The following is an 11,202-nucleotide window of genomic DNA, read 5'->3' on the forward strand; positions in this document are numbered from 1 at the left end:
CTTCTGAAGGTGCTGTTTCCTATGTACTCTCAACAAATTCATCTTTGTCTGCCCAAATCCACAAGGTCTTTTCCTTTTCCATATACAATTTTTGGATGCATTTGAAGAGATCCAGGGGTGCAGCTTCTTTTACCCGACTGCCCCACTGCTCCCACGGGGCTCCGACCTCAGCCCACTCCAGAGCCAGGGAACTCCAGGGAAGGGCTTCCCAGCTGGGAATTTCTGATGGGACTGATTCCTCACATTTACACTGAACAAGTGACATTTTGTTGGGATCTGGCCAGACTGTGCCAGTTTTGTTTTACCAGTGGGCAGGGGCAGCACCAAAGGCACAGACTCCAACTGAAGGAATCAGTGTCATTTCCTGCAGTTCAGAGCAGCAAAGAATCACAAAAGGAGCAGCTCAGCAATGCACCCAACCATCCCCAAAAAAGATTGCCTGCAGATATTAACAAAGATCCAGCAGCATTTACCCTCAGGCTTTACCATCCCCCGGACCCACACAGCAGCTGGCGAAGCTGTCACAGCCAAGGGCTGCAGAGCCACTCCTGGGCACTGGGAATTCCTGCAGGTGCCTTTAGCCCCAGGTGAGGCTCCAACCCTGCTGGGAGAGGGCCCAGCTCTGACAGTGCTGAAGGAACAAACTGACAGCACTGCTAGTGTGGCAACATCTGCTTTCATCCACCTCTTGGGTCCCTCCCAAAGCCTGGCCAGGGCTCAAGGAGGAACCAAGGGAGCTGACTTTGACCATACAGCCCCAAACAAGGCCAGATGTCAGATTTCATGGCCTTGTCTGGCTTCTAAATACACAAAGGTCAATACATGTTTGTTGGAGAGTTTTTCAAGAATGACTTAAAGAAAAGGCCATGAGACATACAATTGAGACAAAAGTATAGGGGAAAAGTAAAAGCAGTTTCTAACAGCTCTCAGCCTTCTGATTTGTATAAACAATTAGACTCTCTCAGGCATCATTCTATAAACAATGGAGTTCTCAGATTGTCTTCCCATAACAAGTAGAACACCGTCTCTGGGAAGGCCTGCCATCCTGAGAACAGATGTAAACGTTTTGGGAACACTGGTTTCTGTTTTAGTTTTTGGTTTCTGTTTTGGTTTCTGTTTTTAATAAACAATTGTAGGTATTCTAAAACAAAGGGAGTGGTTCGAAATTTCTCTGTTAGCCTATCATGACATTGGATTACAGAATATGCATGAAGTTCGTTAACTTTGTTATTTAAGGTGATTGATTGATCAATAAAATCGGAGTTCGATGCATTAAAGGATGGTCGTCTCCCCCTCATCTCCAACACATGTTTCACTAACGAGTGGCTGCATCTATCTCACTGCTAATGACCATGCATATTTCATCAGGGAGCAGATACAAAGATAACCTTTGCTTGGAAGGTTCATCCAGAGGCCACCTTTGGCTCAGGGCCTGCTGTCCAGGCCTCACTCAGGGCTGGTGTCCAGGCCTTGGCACTGCAGGGACGTGGTTTAGTGCTGGGCTTGGCACTGCTGGGTGAGCGGCTGCACTGGCTGAGCTCAGAGGGATTTTCCAACAGAAAGGATTCTGTGATTCCATGATTATATCCACTGCATCCAGCTGGGGCTATTTTAGCAGCATTACTTTGCTCCAAAAGTTCCCTCTTGCCCAGCTCCTGTGGCCTGAGGCTTCAGCTCCTTCAGCTCCTGGTGCTGACATGCTCATGCTGAACGAGACGCCTCAGAGAGAAGAACACAGTCCATGCAATTCCTTCTGGGACACGGAGAGGGGAGGCTGTGCAAACAGGAGCATTGTTTGCTGTGGCCTCCTCTCTGCCCTTCACGCCTTTCAGTGCTTTGAACCAGCCAAGAGCTTTCTCCAAGAGTGCAATGGAGCAGCTGTTCCTGCTCCCGGGCCTGGCTCTCTCCAGTCTCTGCCCTTGCCTGGTTCTGTCCCTCGTGCTGTGCCCTCTGTTCCCCCAGGGCTCAGTGGCTGCTGCCCAGGACTGTGGCACTGGCACAGATCCAGTGCTCCAGAGCCTCCTTTCTGTGCCCTTGGAGCTGCCTGGGCACAGCAGCCTTTTCCATCTGGAAGCTCCCCATGGACAGGGAGTGCCCAGCTCCGTTCCCTGCAAAGCCTCCAGGAGCCCTGGGCTGCCATCTCCAGTCCCTGCTGGCACTGGGGGCTCCCAGGTGCCTCAGGCTGCTGTGACACCGCTGCACACGGGAGGGAAGAAGGGCAGGGGCTGTGCTCAAAATCAGCTCCATCTGCTGCTGCTGCTGCTGCTGCTGCTGCTGCTTCTGTGGGGTCATTTGTGCAGCCCTGGCCTAGAGTCAGGGATCAGATCCTGCCAGTCTCTTCCAGCCCTGGCTGCTCAGAGTTTGGGCCTTGGAGCCTCAGGTGGCCAAAGGCAGCTGCTGCTGGTCCCTCTGTGTGCCCGTGTTCAGCAGTGCTGCTCCATCAGTCTGTGCCCAGCAATGGGGAAAAGCCGGGCTCTGCCTGACCAGCTCAGCCAGCAGGAAGGGAGCTGCTCCACACAGGAACCAGGAGCAAAGGATGTTCCTTTTGTAGGACATGTTTTCTATTGAAAGGAAAAAAAAGGACAAAGGGAAAAATAGGTAAATGGTAAAAGATAAGAGTAAAATCCAAGTGTTAGTGAAAAAAACATAATGTTAGTGAAAAAAAACAAAATATAAAGGCAAAGTTAAATTCTGTGCATTAAGAGGTAAATGATCTTTTTAAAAAGATAACTCAGTTATTTACATTGTAAATGTGCTGATGGCATGCATCCATCTTACTGACCTCAGCAGCCTCTTAAAAGATTTTGGGCTTTGTTTCCAACATTGGTATTTGAAATTGTGGTTGAAGCACAAGGAAATTGCTTTGTGCCCTTCCAGCTCCAAGCAGGACTGGGAGTGGAAACTCTGTCAAACCCCAAATCCTTTAGAAGATGACCTTCCTTCTCAGCCTGGAAATGAGCTGCACATTCCCTTTGAAACTGTGTCTCTAAGAAATCCCTGACAAAGTCCCACTTACAGCTTTTTGCTCTGGTTTGGCAGTGCAGAAGGGCAATTCTCCATCCACCAGCTCCAGACTCCACTGCCTCAGGAGCATCGCCCACTCGCCAGCTTTGGCCCACTTGTGGCACTTCTAGAGGAGGAAGAACGTGCAATTTCATAATTCCAGCCAATAAAGAAGGAAGAATGGGACAGACAAAAGAGATCCAGGCATTCAGCTGGGACTGTGGAGAGTTTGGGTCCTTGCCAATTGGATGTGTGTCCCCAGCTGCAATCTCTGGGCCTGCAGCAGAGTCTCACTCACCTGCCAAAGCAGAAAGCTCAGGCACTGTGCTCGCAAAGGGCTCGTCTGATGCAGAGCTGTCAGAGCAATGTGAGGGCAGAACCAGCCCAGCTGGGCCCAGGGCTGAGCCCAGCAGAGCCCTGGCAGAGCCCAGAGCAGCCTCAGCACCCGCAGAGCCCGGCTGCAAGGAGAGAAAGCAAAAAGTGCCCGTCAGCTGAGAGCTCCTGTGCCCTTGTGCCAAGGCCTGCGGTGCCCAGAGCTGTGCCCAGAGCTGCCCATCCCTGCTGCCTTTGGCAGCAGAGAAGGAGGGCAGCACATGTGCCCAGCCTGCAGCCAGCCACGGCACATGCAGCCCTCAGTAGCTTCCTAGAGTCAAAAAGCAGCTGGGCAGCTGACTGAAGAATTCATTGCATCTGCCCCTGCACAGGGGGAACCTTTGGTGCCCAGCCAGGCCGTGCCATGCCCAGATCAGGGAGCATCCCCCTGCCTGTGGACTCACCTGCGAATTGGGCCTGGAGCCTGGCTTTGAAGAAGGTGCCAGAATCCAAGTCCACCATCTTCAGCTGGCCAGGCTGGGAAGAGATTGTCATCCTTGAGGTTGTCCTTGGTGTCTCCAGCAGCAGCCCCACCTGGAACAGCTTCTCCAGAGGCTCGTTCTCCTGCCCTGGGGCCAGACCAGGCTGTCAGGGCTCTGCCCGGGGCCCCAGCCATCCATGAACAGGACAAACAAAACCAGGGGGATGGTGGTCACCAGTGGCCTGCCATCACCACCACCACACCAGGTCTGCAGCTCAGCTCCAGCCCAAGAGATGCATATTCCCTTCTGCTGACCCCTGCTCAAAGCTACAGGCAGGACAAAACCAGCCTGGTTTGCTTTGCCACTGATTGCCAAGAGATGCGTGGAGCTGGTACCTGCCAGGCCCCTGGATCCAAATGTGCACGTGGATCTCTCCCATCTTCTAGGGCAGAGGAATACCCTTCACCCAAGGATGACAGAAAAGATCTTCTAAGGATGGCCTGTCCGAGGGTTGCATGGACAAACACCTCTTAATGATATCCTGGCAGTCTGGGGAGAGAAACCAGAAATCATCAGTCAATTGGAGAAGTTGCCCTCCCGTTCCCATGCCCAGGCCATGCTGGGTGTGCCCAGAGCTGGGCCTAAACTTCCCCATGGATGTTCTGTTTGGAGGACAGCAGGAGAGCAGGACATGTGCCACCTCCTCAGCAGCTGCCAGAGCGGGATGCCCATGAGCCTGCTCCTGTCTCCCAGCAATGGTACTGGCCCCGTGCCCAGAGATGAGGATCCACCTTGAGAGAGCCATCGTGGGAACAAGATCCGCCCCCGGATGATCTCCTGGCCCCTCCTGAACGGGTGCTTCCCCATGACCAGGTGGCACAGCAGGAGGCCCAGGGACCAGATCGTGGCTGCCTCGCCGTGGTAGCGTTGGTGCTGGATCCACTCTGGTGGGCTATAGGACAGGGTTCCTGTGGAACACAGACAGAGATCAGCAGGGGGATGCTGCTGCTCCCAGAGCCTGGCCCCAGCATCCCTGGCCATGTGGGGGTTGCCCCAGAGGCACATGGAGTGAGAGCTGCCCTCTCACCAGCACCTGGGACTTGTGCACAAACTCGGGGCTGGAAAAGAAGCCACCGGTGCTGGAAGAGGGCAGCACAATCCCTGGGAAGGCCAAACCATGACACACAAAGAAGAAACCCACCCAGTAGTGGAGAAAACTCACTCTCCTCCCCACCTCCATGGCCCCCAAAAATGTTAATAAGCCAAGGCAAACAAGGAGAGCAGAGCAGTCCAGCCCTTCCTCACCTGCACACCAAACCATCCGGGCACGCGGTCAGGCCTCCCTCTCTGCTACCCCCATGGGGGTTTGTGTCGGGCTGGCTGCCCCAGCTCCAGCCCCAGCCCAGGCCACAGTGGGTGCTGAAGGCTGTCAGCAGGGCTGGGAGCTGGCCGCCCTCACACCCCACCCAGAACAACTCGGCTCCAGCATCAATCCTATCCCGGCTGCAATAGGGGGAAACCCCAGTGCTGCACCCAGGCTGGGCCACAAGATGCCCAGGAGCATCCCCTGCGAGGGCTCACCTGCAAACTGGGTGTAGGCTGTGTCTTGGAGGAAGGCGCCACAGCCAAAGTCAATCAGTTTCAGCTGCCCGCTGGCCAGGTCGAGCAGGACATTCTCGGGCTTGATGTCCCGGTGCAGGACCCCGCAGCTGGTGCAGTGCCGCACGGCCTCCAGCACCTGGCGGAACAGCCCCCGCGCCTCCTCCTCGGGCAGGAACCCCCGCTCCGCCAGGAAACCTGAGAGTTCCTGGCACTGCTCCGGACGCTCCAGCACCAGCAGGAAGCTGTCGGGGAGCTCAAGCCACTCCAGGAGCTGAATAACACCACCACAGCCACGGGACACCTTGGCCAGCAGCACGATCTCCAGCGGGGCGCTGGTGCCGTCGGGCTGCGGGAGGAGCGCGGTGCCGTCAGTGGGGCCGAGGCCGTGCCGGGGCTCTGGCAGCCCTCAGGCAGCCCGGGATGCTCTGCACGCCCCGCTCAGCCCACGCCCGCTCTCCCCGCAGGGCTCACGGCGGCTCCCACCCTGCCGGGCCCCGGCTCCTCGCCGCCCGGCACGGCCCGGCTTCTGCCGCTGGCCCCGCTCACTCACCAGCTCGCCCCAGTGCCGGACGCGATCCCTCGGCACGCATTTGATGGCCACCTGCGAGCGAGGGAGAGCAGCGGGCTGAGCTCGCCACCCGTCCCGCCGCGCCCCGACCTTCTCCTCCTCCTCCCTCCTCCTCCGCCCCCTCCTCCCGCGCCCGCCGCCGGCCCCGCCGCTCACCGGGGCGCCGTCCGAGAGCCGCGTGGCCGCGAAGACGCTGCCGAAGCCGCCGCGCCCCAGCAGCGATCCCAGCCGGTACCGCTCCTGCAGGGCCTCGTGCGCCTCACCTGCGGGCGAGACGCGGCTGTCAGCGCTCGGCCCGGGGCCAGCAACGACCCCCGAGCGCCCCTCACCCGCCCCGGGCCCGGCATCCCCACCCGCCCCGGGCCGCGGCGGCTTGGGGCTGGCGGCCGCGCTGCCGAGCGGCGGAGCTCGGGCCGGGGAAGCCGCAGCGGAGGTGGCGGGAGCGGCCGCGCCGCGTGTGTCCTCCGCGGGCCCTGGGAGGAGCCGGAGCCGGGGCCGGGGCCGGGGCCGGGGCCGGGACTGGACCCTGCGTCGGGTCCGGAGCCGGGCTCGGGCCAGGCGGAGCCGAAGGGCGGCGATGCCGCCCCCGCACCAGGCACTGATGCCCGCCCAGCAGCGCCACCGCCAGTACGGCCAGAGCCGAGCGGAGGCGAGACCGCGGCGGGACGGCCGGGGCCGGGCACGGGGCAGCCCCGCCCGGGGCCGGGGGCGGGCCGGGGGCATGGCCTGGCCCGGCAGGGGAGAGGGAGGCGGGGAGAGGAGAGGGACGCCGGGCAAGGGACCCCGAGACAAGGGTGCCCGACAGCGGGAAAGGGAGAGAAAGAGAAAGAAAAAGAGAAATGGAAAGAGTGTTGAAAACTATCTGTTTGCTGCTGCTGCTGTCGCCGGTGCTGCTGCCGCTGCTGCTGCCGCTGCTGCAACTGAGGCACCGGGGCCGTTTGTCCCCGTGTCCGTTCCCCGCTCGCCCCACGAGCCCCACGTTCGAGCCCCGCGCGCCGCGGGGACAGTCCCTCCGTCTGTCCAAACACGGGAACTTTGCAGCCTTGAGCCCAGATGCAGAGCCCTGACTCCTGCGCACTGGCACAGCGATCCCCTCGCCTGCTGCTGTGCATTGTCCTTGCTGAGGGTCAAACACTTTCGGGGCACCTTCCCTTGGGGTAGGATTCCTACCTGACCCAAGCACTGCACTTACATCTCCAGTGTTGCTTTCCAGTAAAAACAGGAGAAGGAAAACTGTGTGTGGCTCATGGTATTTTAGAACGCCTAAAAATCCCTAAGTCACTGATCTTAGAGGTGAGGTACATCTGGAATTACTGGGATGCAACATGGAAAAGGGGAGCATAGAAATAAATAGAGGAAAACATCTTGGATTGTTTCTTCCATTTTCATTTCACTTCTGGAAAGCTGTTTCCGTTTTCCAGGAATCTTGTCCTGTCTGCTCTTCCCAAGAATTTCTCATGGAGAACAAGGTCAAGCTTCTGTCACAAGATTTGCCACCAGGAAATTATGCCACTGGTGAAGTTTTCATTGTGACTGTTTGTGCTGGCTTAGGGCAAATTTTGGGAGGAAACCTCCAAAAGGAATCCATCTAGAAAGGAAGTTCAAGCAGCCCCTCCCCCTACTAGTTCAGGAAAAGACTTCCCTCGAGAAAAGTGAAAAAAACCCAGTTTATTAAACAAGTAAAGTATTCACAAGCATGAAAAATGAATAATATTAAATAAAACCTTGGACAGTGCTGAAGAGATGGAAAATTCAGAAAGTCCTTGTTGTGGGTTGTAGTTGGCTCACTCGGTCTCTTCTAAGTCCCTCTGGTTCTGGAATGCAGCGTCCCAGAGCTCAGGGGGCCACAGGTGTGAGCTGCCGGTGTTTGTCTGGGTTTTCAGCCCAGAGCAGGTTTAAACAGTTCCAAGAAAAAGGAAAGTCACAGTCCGAGGAACTTCTCTTCCTAAGCTAGCTAAAACCAAATTGCTGGACCTGGGCTGTGAAGGCATTGTGAAATTTCCAAATCTGTGCACTGGCGGTCTCAGCAAACACTAGATCTGGATGGTGCTGGAGTCAGAACCTTGAAATTTCCAAATTTTAGATTTCTGTGCCAGCAAATCACTGGACTTGGGCTGTGCGGGCACCAGGAAATTTCCAAATCTGGGTACTGGGGCAGCAAACACAAGATATGGGAGGTGCCAGACCCAGTAGCAGAAAGTTGCCGGGTTTTGGATTTCTGTGCCAGCAAATTGCTGCACTTGGGCTGTGCCAGAATAGGGAAATTTTCAGGTCAAGGCACTGGCAGTGCCAGCAAACCCCACATTTCAGGAAGGATTGGATCTGGACCCTTCCCTTCCCTTCCCTTCCCTTCCCTTCCCTTCCCTTCCCTTCCCTTCCACAAGGTGCCAGAGGGGCTGGACAGCAGCCAGGCAGAAAGGGACCTGCAGGGACTGATGGACAGCAGGCTGGGCATGAGCCAGCAGTGTGCCCAGGTGGCCAAGAAGGCCAATGGCTCCTGGCCTGGCTCAGGAATAGTGTGGGCAGCAGGAGCAGGGCAGGGATTCTTCCCCTGTGCTCAGCACTGCTTGGGCAGCACCTTGAGTGCTGTGTTCAGTTCTGGAGCCCCCAATTAAGAAGGACATAGAGGGGCTGGAGCGTGTCCAGAGAAGGACAACAAGGCTGAGGATGGGTCTGGAGCACAAGAGCTTTGAGGAGTTGCTGAGGGAGCTGAGGTTGTTTATCCTGCAGAAGAGGAGGCTCAAGGGAGACAGGGCAGTGTCAGGGCACAGGGTGGACTTGATGATCTCCAAGGTCTTTTCCACCCTTGCTGATTCTGGGATTCTCTGGAACCACCCTTGGAGCAGTTGCAGGATGAGCCCTGGGCCCCCTCTTCAGAAGCTGCAGCAGCCCAGGTCCCTCAGCTTCTCCTGCCAGCCCCAAAGCCCATCCTGTCAGTCCTGCAGAGCCTCTGCAGCTCCTCCTCACTGCCCAGAACAGGGAGCCCCAGAGCCAGACACAGCAGCCCAGATGTGCCCCCCTGGCCTGGGGTGCCTCTGGCAAGGGAGCAGCACCAGGCACTGCAGGAGCCTGCAGACAATTCCTGCAGCACTTGTAGGATGATCCTGCTCCCCAAGGGACGTTCCCATGGTGCCAAGTCAGGAACTGCAATGGGGAGTGGGGCCAGAGAGGAAAGGGCAAACAGGGATGGGCTGTTTGCAGGGGAGGGAAGAGGGGTGGGCAATAGGAAGAAACTTGCAGAAACTTGCGGCAGGAAGAGTGAAAAAAGCAAAGGTGAAGTCAAGGAAATGCTGAAGGCATTTTGGGGGTGGCTGCTAGGCAGCCCTGGCTCTGAGCAACAGCGTCTGCACTGGGACAGGGAACTCTCAGCGGATGGGAACAAACTTTCTGCCTGACTGCAGAGGCCAGGACAAAGCTGAGTGGTTTCCCCGGTGTCCCCCAGCCCTTGCTGGCCCCAGGGGCAGATGGCATTTGTGCTCCCTCAGGTTCATGTCCCAAAACCAACAGCATGGGGGTGCTCCTTCTGCTCTGTGCAATGCAAACAGGGGCTGCTGAGCCAGTGCTGCCGTGTCTGTGCCTGCAAGGATGGGGCACCTGTGTGAGCTGGGGGAGAGGCCAGGGCTGCAGAGGGGAGATGTCATTGGCAGCTCCATGAGCATGCTCTGGGACGCTGCCCTGAGCTGTGCAGCGCACTGGGGATGGATCAGCCCCTGCTCTGCTGCTCCTTCCCATCTGCCCCAGGGCCCTTGCAGAGCCCCAGCCGTGGTGTTTGCCCCCAGCCTGCCCACGGCCAGCCTGAGGCTGCTCACAGGGGTTTCTGTGCAGAGCATTGGCCTGGGCGTGTTCTTGAGAGAGCCTGGGCAAGGAGCCTGGAGCCCCCAGGCCCTGGGCTGAGGCGTCAGCGCTGCCCCAGCAGTGCCCATGGCCTGTCCGTGCTGCAGCCCCGGCAGTGCCACCCCCAGGGCTGTGCCCGGCCCCGAGAGCACTCAGGCCCTGCAGCAACACCAGGGCCACCAGGGCAGCGGGGCAGGGCCACGGCAGCAGCACTGGCAACACCAAGTGCGGCTGCTGCTGCTGGGCACAGCTGCTGGGCCAGCACTGATCTGCCCCCAGCTCTGCACACAGACATTGCTGCTGCACCTCCAGAGAAGGCAACAAAAGGGCATCTCTGCAGAAAACTTGGCTGGGAGATCCTTTAGTTCCTTTAAAGCCACCAAGACTGCAGCCCCTCCTTGACACAGTCTGTGGCCACAGGAACTCTTGAGATACACAAAATGTGAAATGGAATGAACTGTGGCTTTTCTTTTGGAAAATATGGAAAAACTACAATCAAGGGAAAAAAAACCACCAGCAAGAAAACCAACAAGAGCTATCTAAGATGACTTTTATTACAAGTGATTTGCAAAAACTGTCATCTAATTTAGTCTTTCTGAATGCATCCAGCCATCAGTCTCCACACGGCAGCCTTGAGCTCCTGGTTCCTCAGGCTGTAGATGAGGGGGTTCAGGGCTGGAGTCACTACCGAGTACAGAACTGACAGGGTCAGATCCAGGGATGGAGAGGACATGGAGGGGGGCTTTAGATAGGAAAATATACCAGTGCTGATAAACAGGGAGACCACAACCAGGTGAGGGAGACAGGTGGAAAAGGCTTTGTGCCGTCCCTGCTCAGAGGGGATCCTCAGCACAGCCCTCAAGATCTGCACATAGGAGAAAACAACGAATACAAAACAACCAAAAGCTAAGGAGGCAGTGAAAACAGAAACTCCAAGTTCCCTGATGTAGGGTTTGGAGCAGGAGAGCTTGAGGATCTGCGGGATTTCACAGAAGAACTGGCCCAGGGCATTGCCATGGCACAGGGGCAGGGAAAATGTATTGGCCGTGTGCATGAGAGCAGTTAGAAAGGCACTGGCCCAGGCAGCTGCTGCCATGTGGGCACAAGCTCTGCTGCCCAGGAGGGTCCCGTAGTGCAGGGGTTTGCAGATGGACATGTAGCGGTCATAGCACATGATGGTCAGGAGAGAAAACTCTGCTATGATAAAGAAGAGAAAGAAAAAGAGCTGAGCAGCACATCCTGAGTAGGAGATGTCCCTGGTGTCCCAGAGGGAATTGTGCATGGCTTTGGGGACAGTGGTGCAGATGAAGCCCAGGTCAGTGAGGGCCAGGTTGAGCAGGAAGAAGAACATGGGCGTGTGCAGGTGGTGGCCGCAGGCTACGGCGCTGATGATGAGGCCGT

General features: G+C 57.0%; 1 pseudogene; it reads right to left on the reverse strand.

The window, feature by feature from the left end:
- LOC128943466 (serine/threonine-protein kinase pim-1-like) overlaps positions 1-10,939 on the reverse strand; it is a 36,919-nt pseudogene extending 25,980 nt beyond the window's left edge.
- Between the last annotated feature and the right edge of the window lie 263 nt (positions 10,940-11,202).

Source organism: Melozone crissalis, unplaced genomic scaffold (assembly GCF_028551555.1).
Source record: "Melozone crissalis strain CALT ecotype California unplaced genomic scaffold, PUWL_Pcris_2 ptg000046l_1, whole genome shotgun sequence".
Lineage (NCBI taxonomy): Eukaryota > Metazoa > Chordata > Aves > Passeriformes > Passerellidae > Melozone > Melozone crissalis.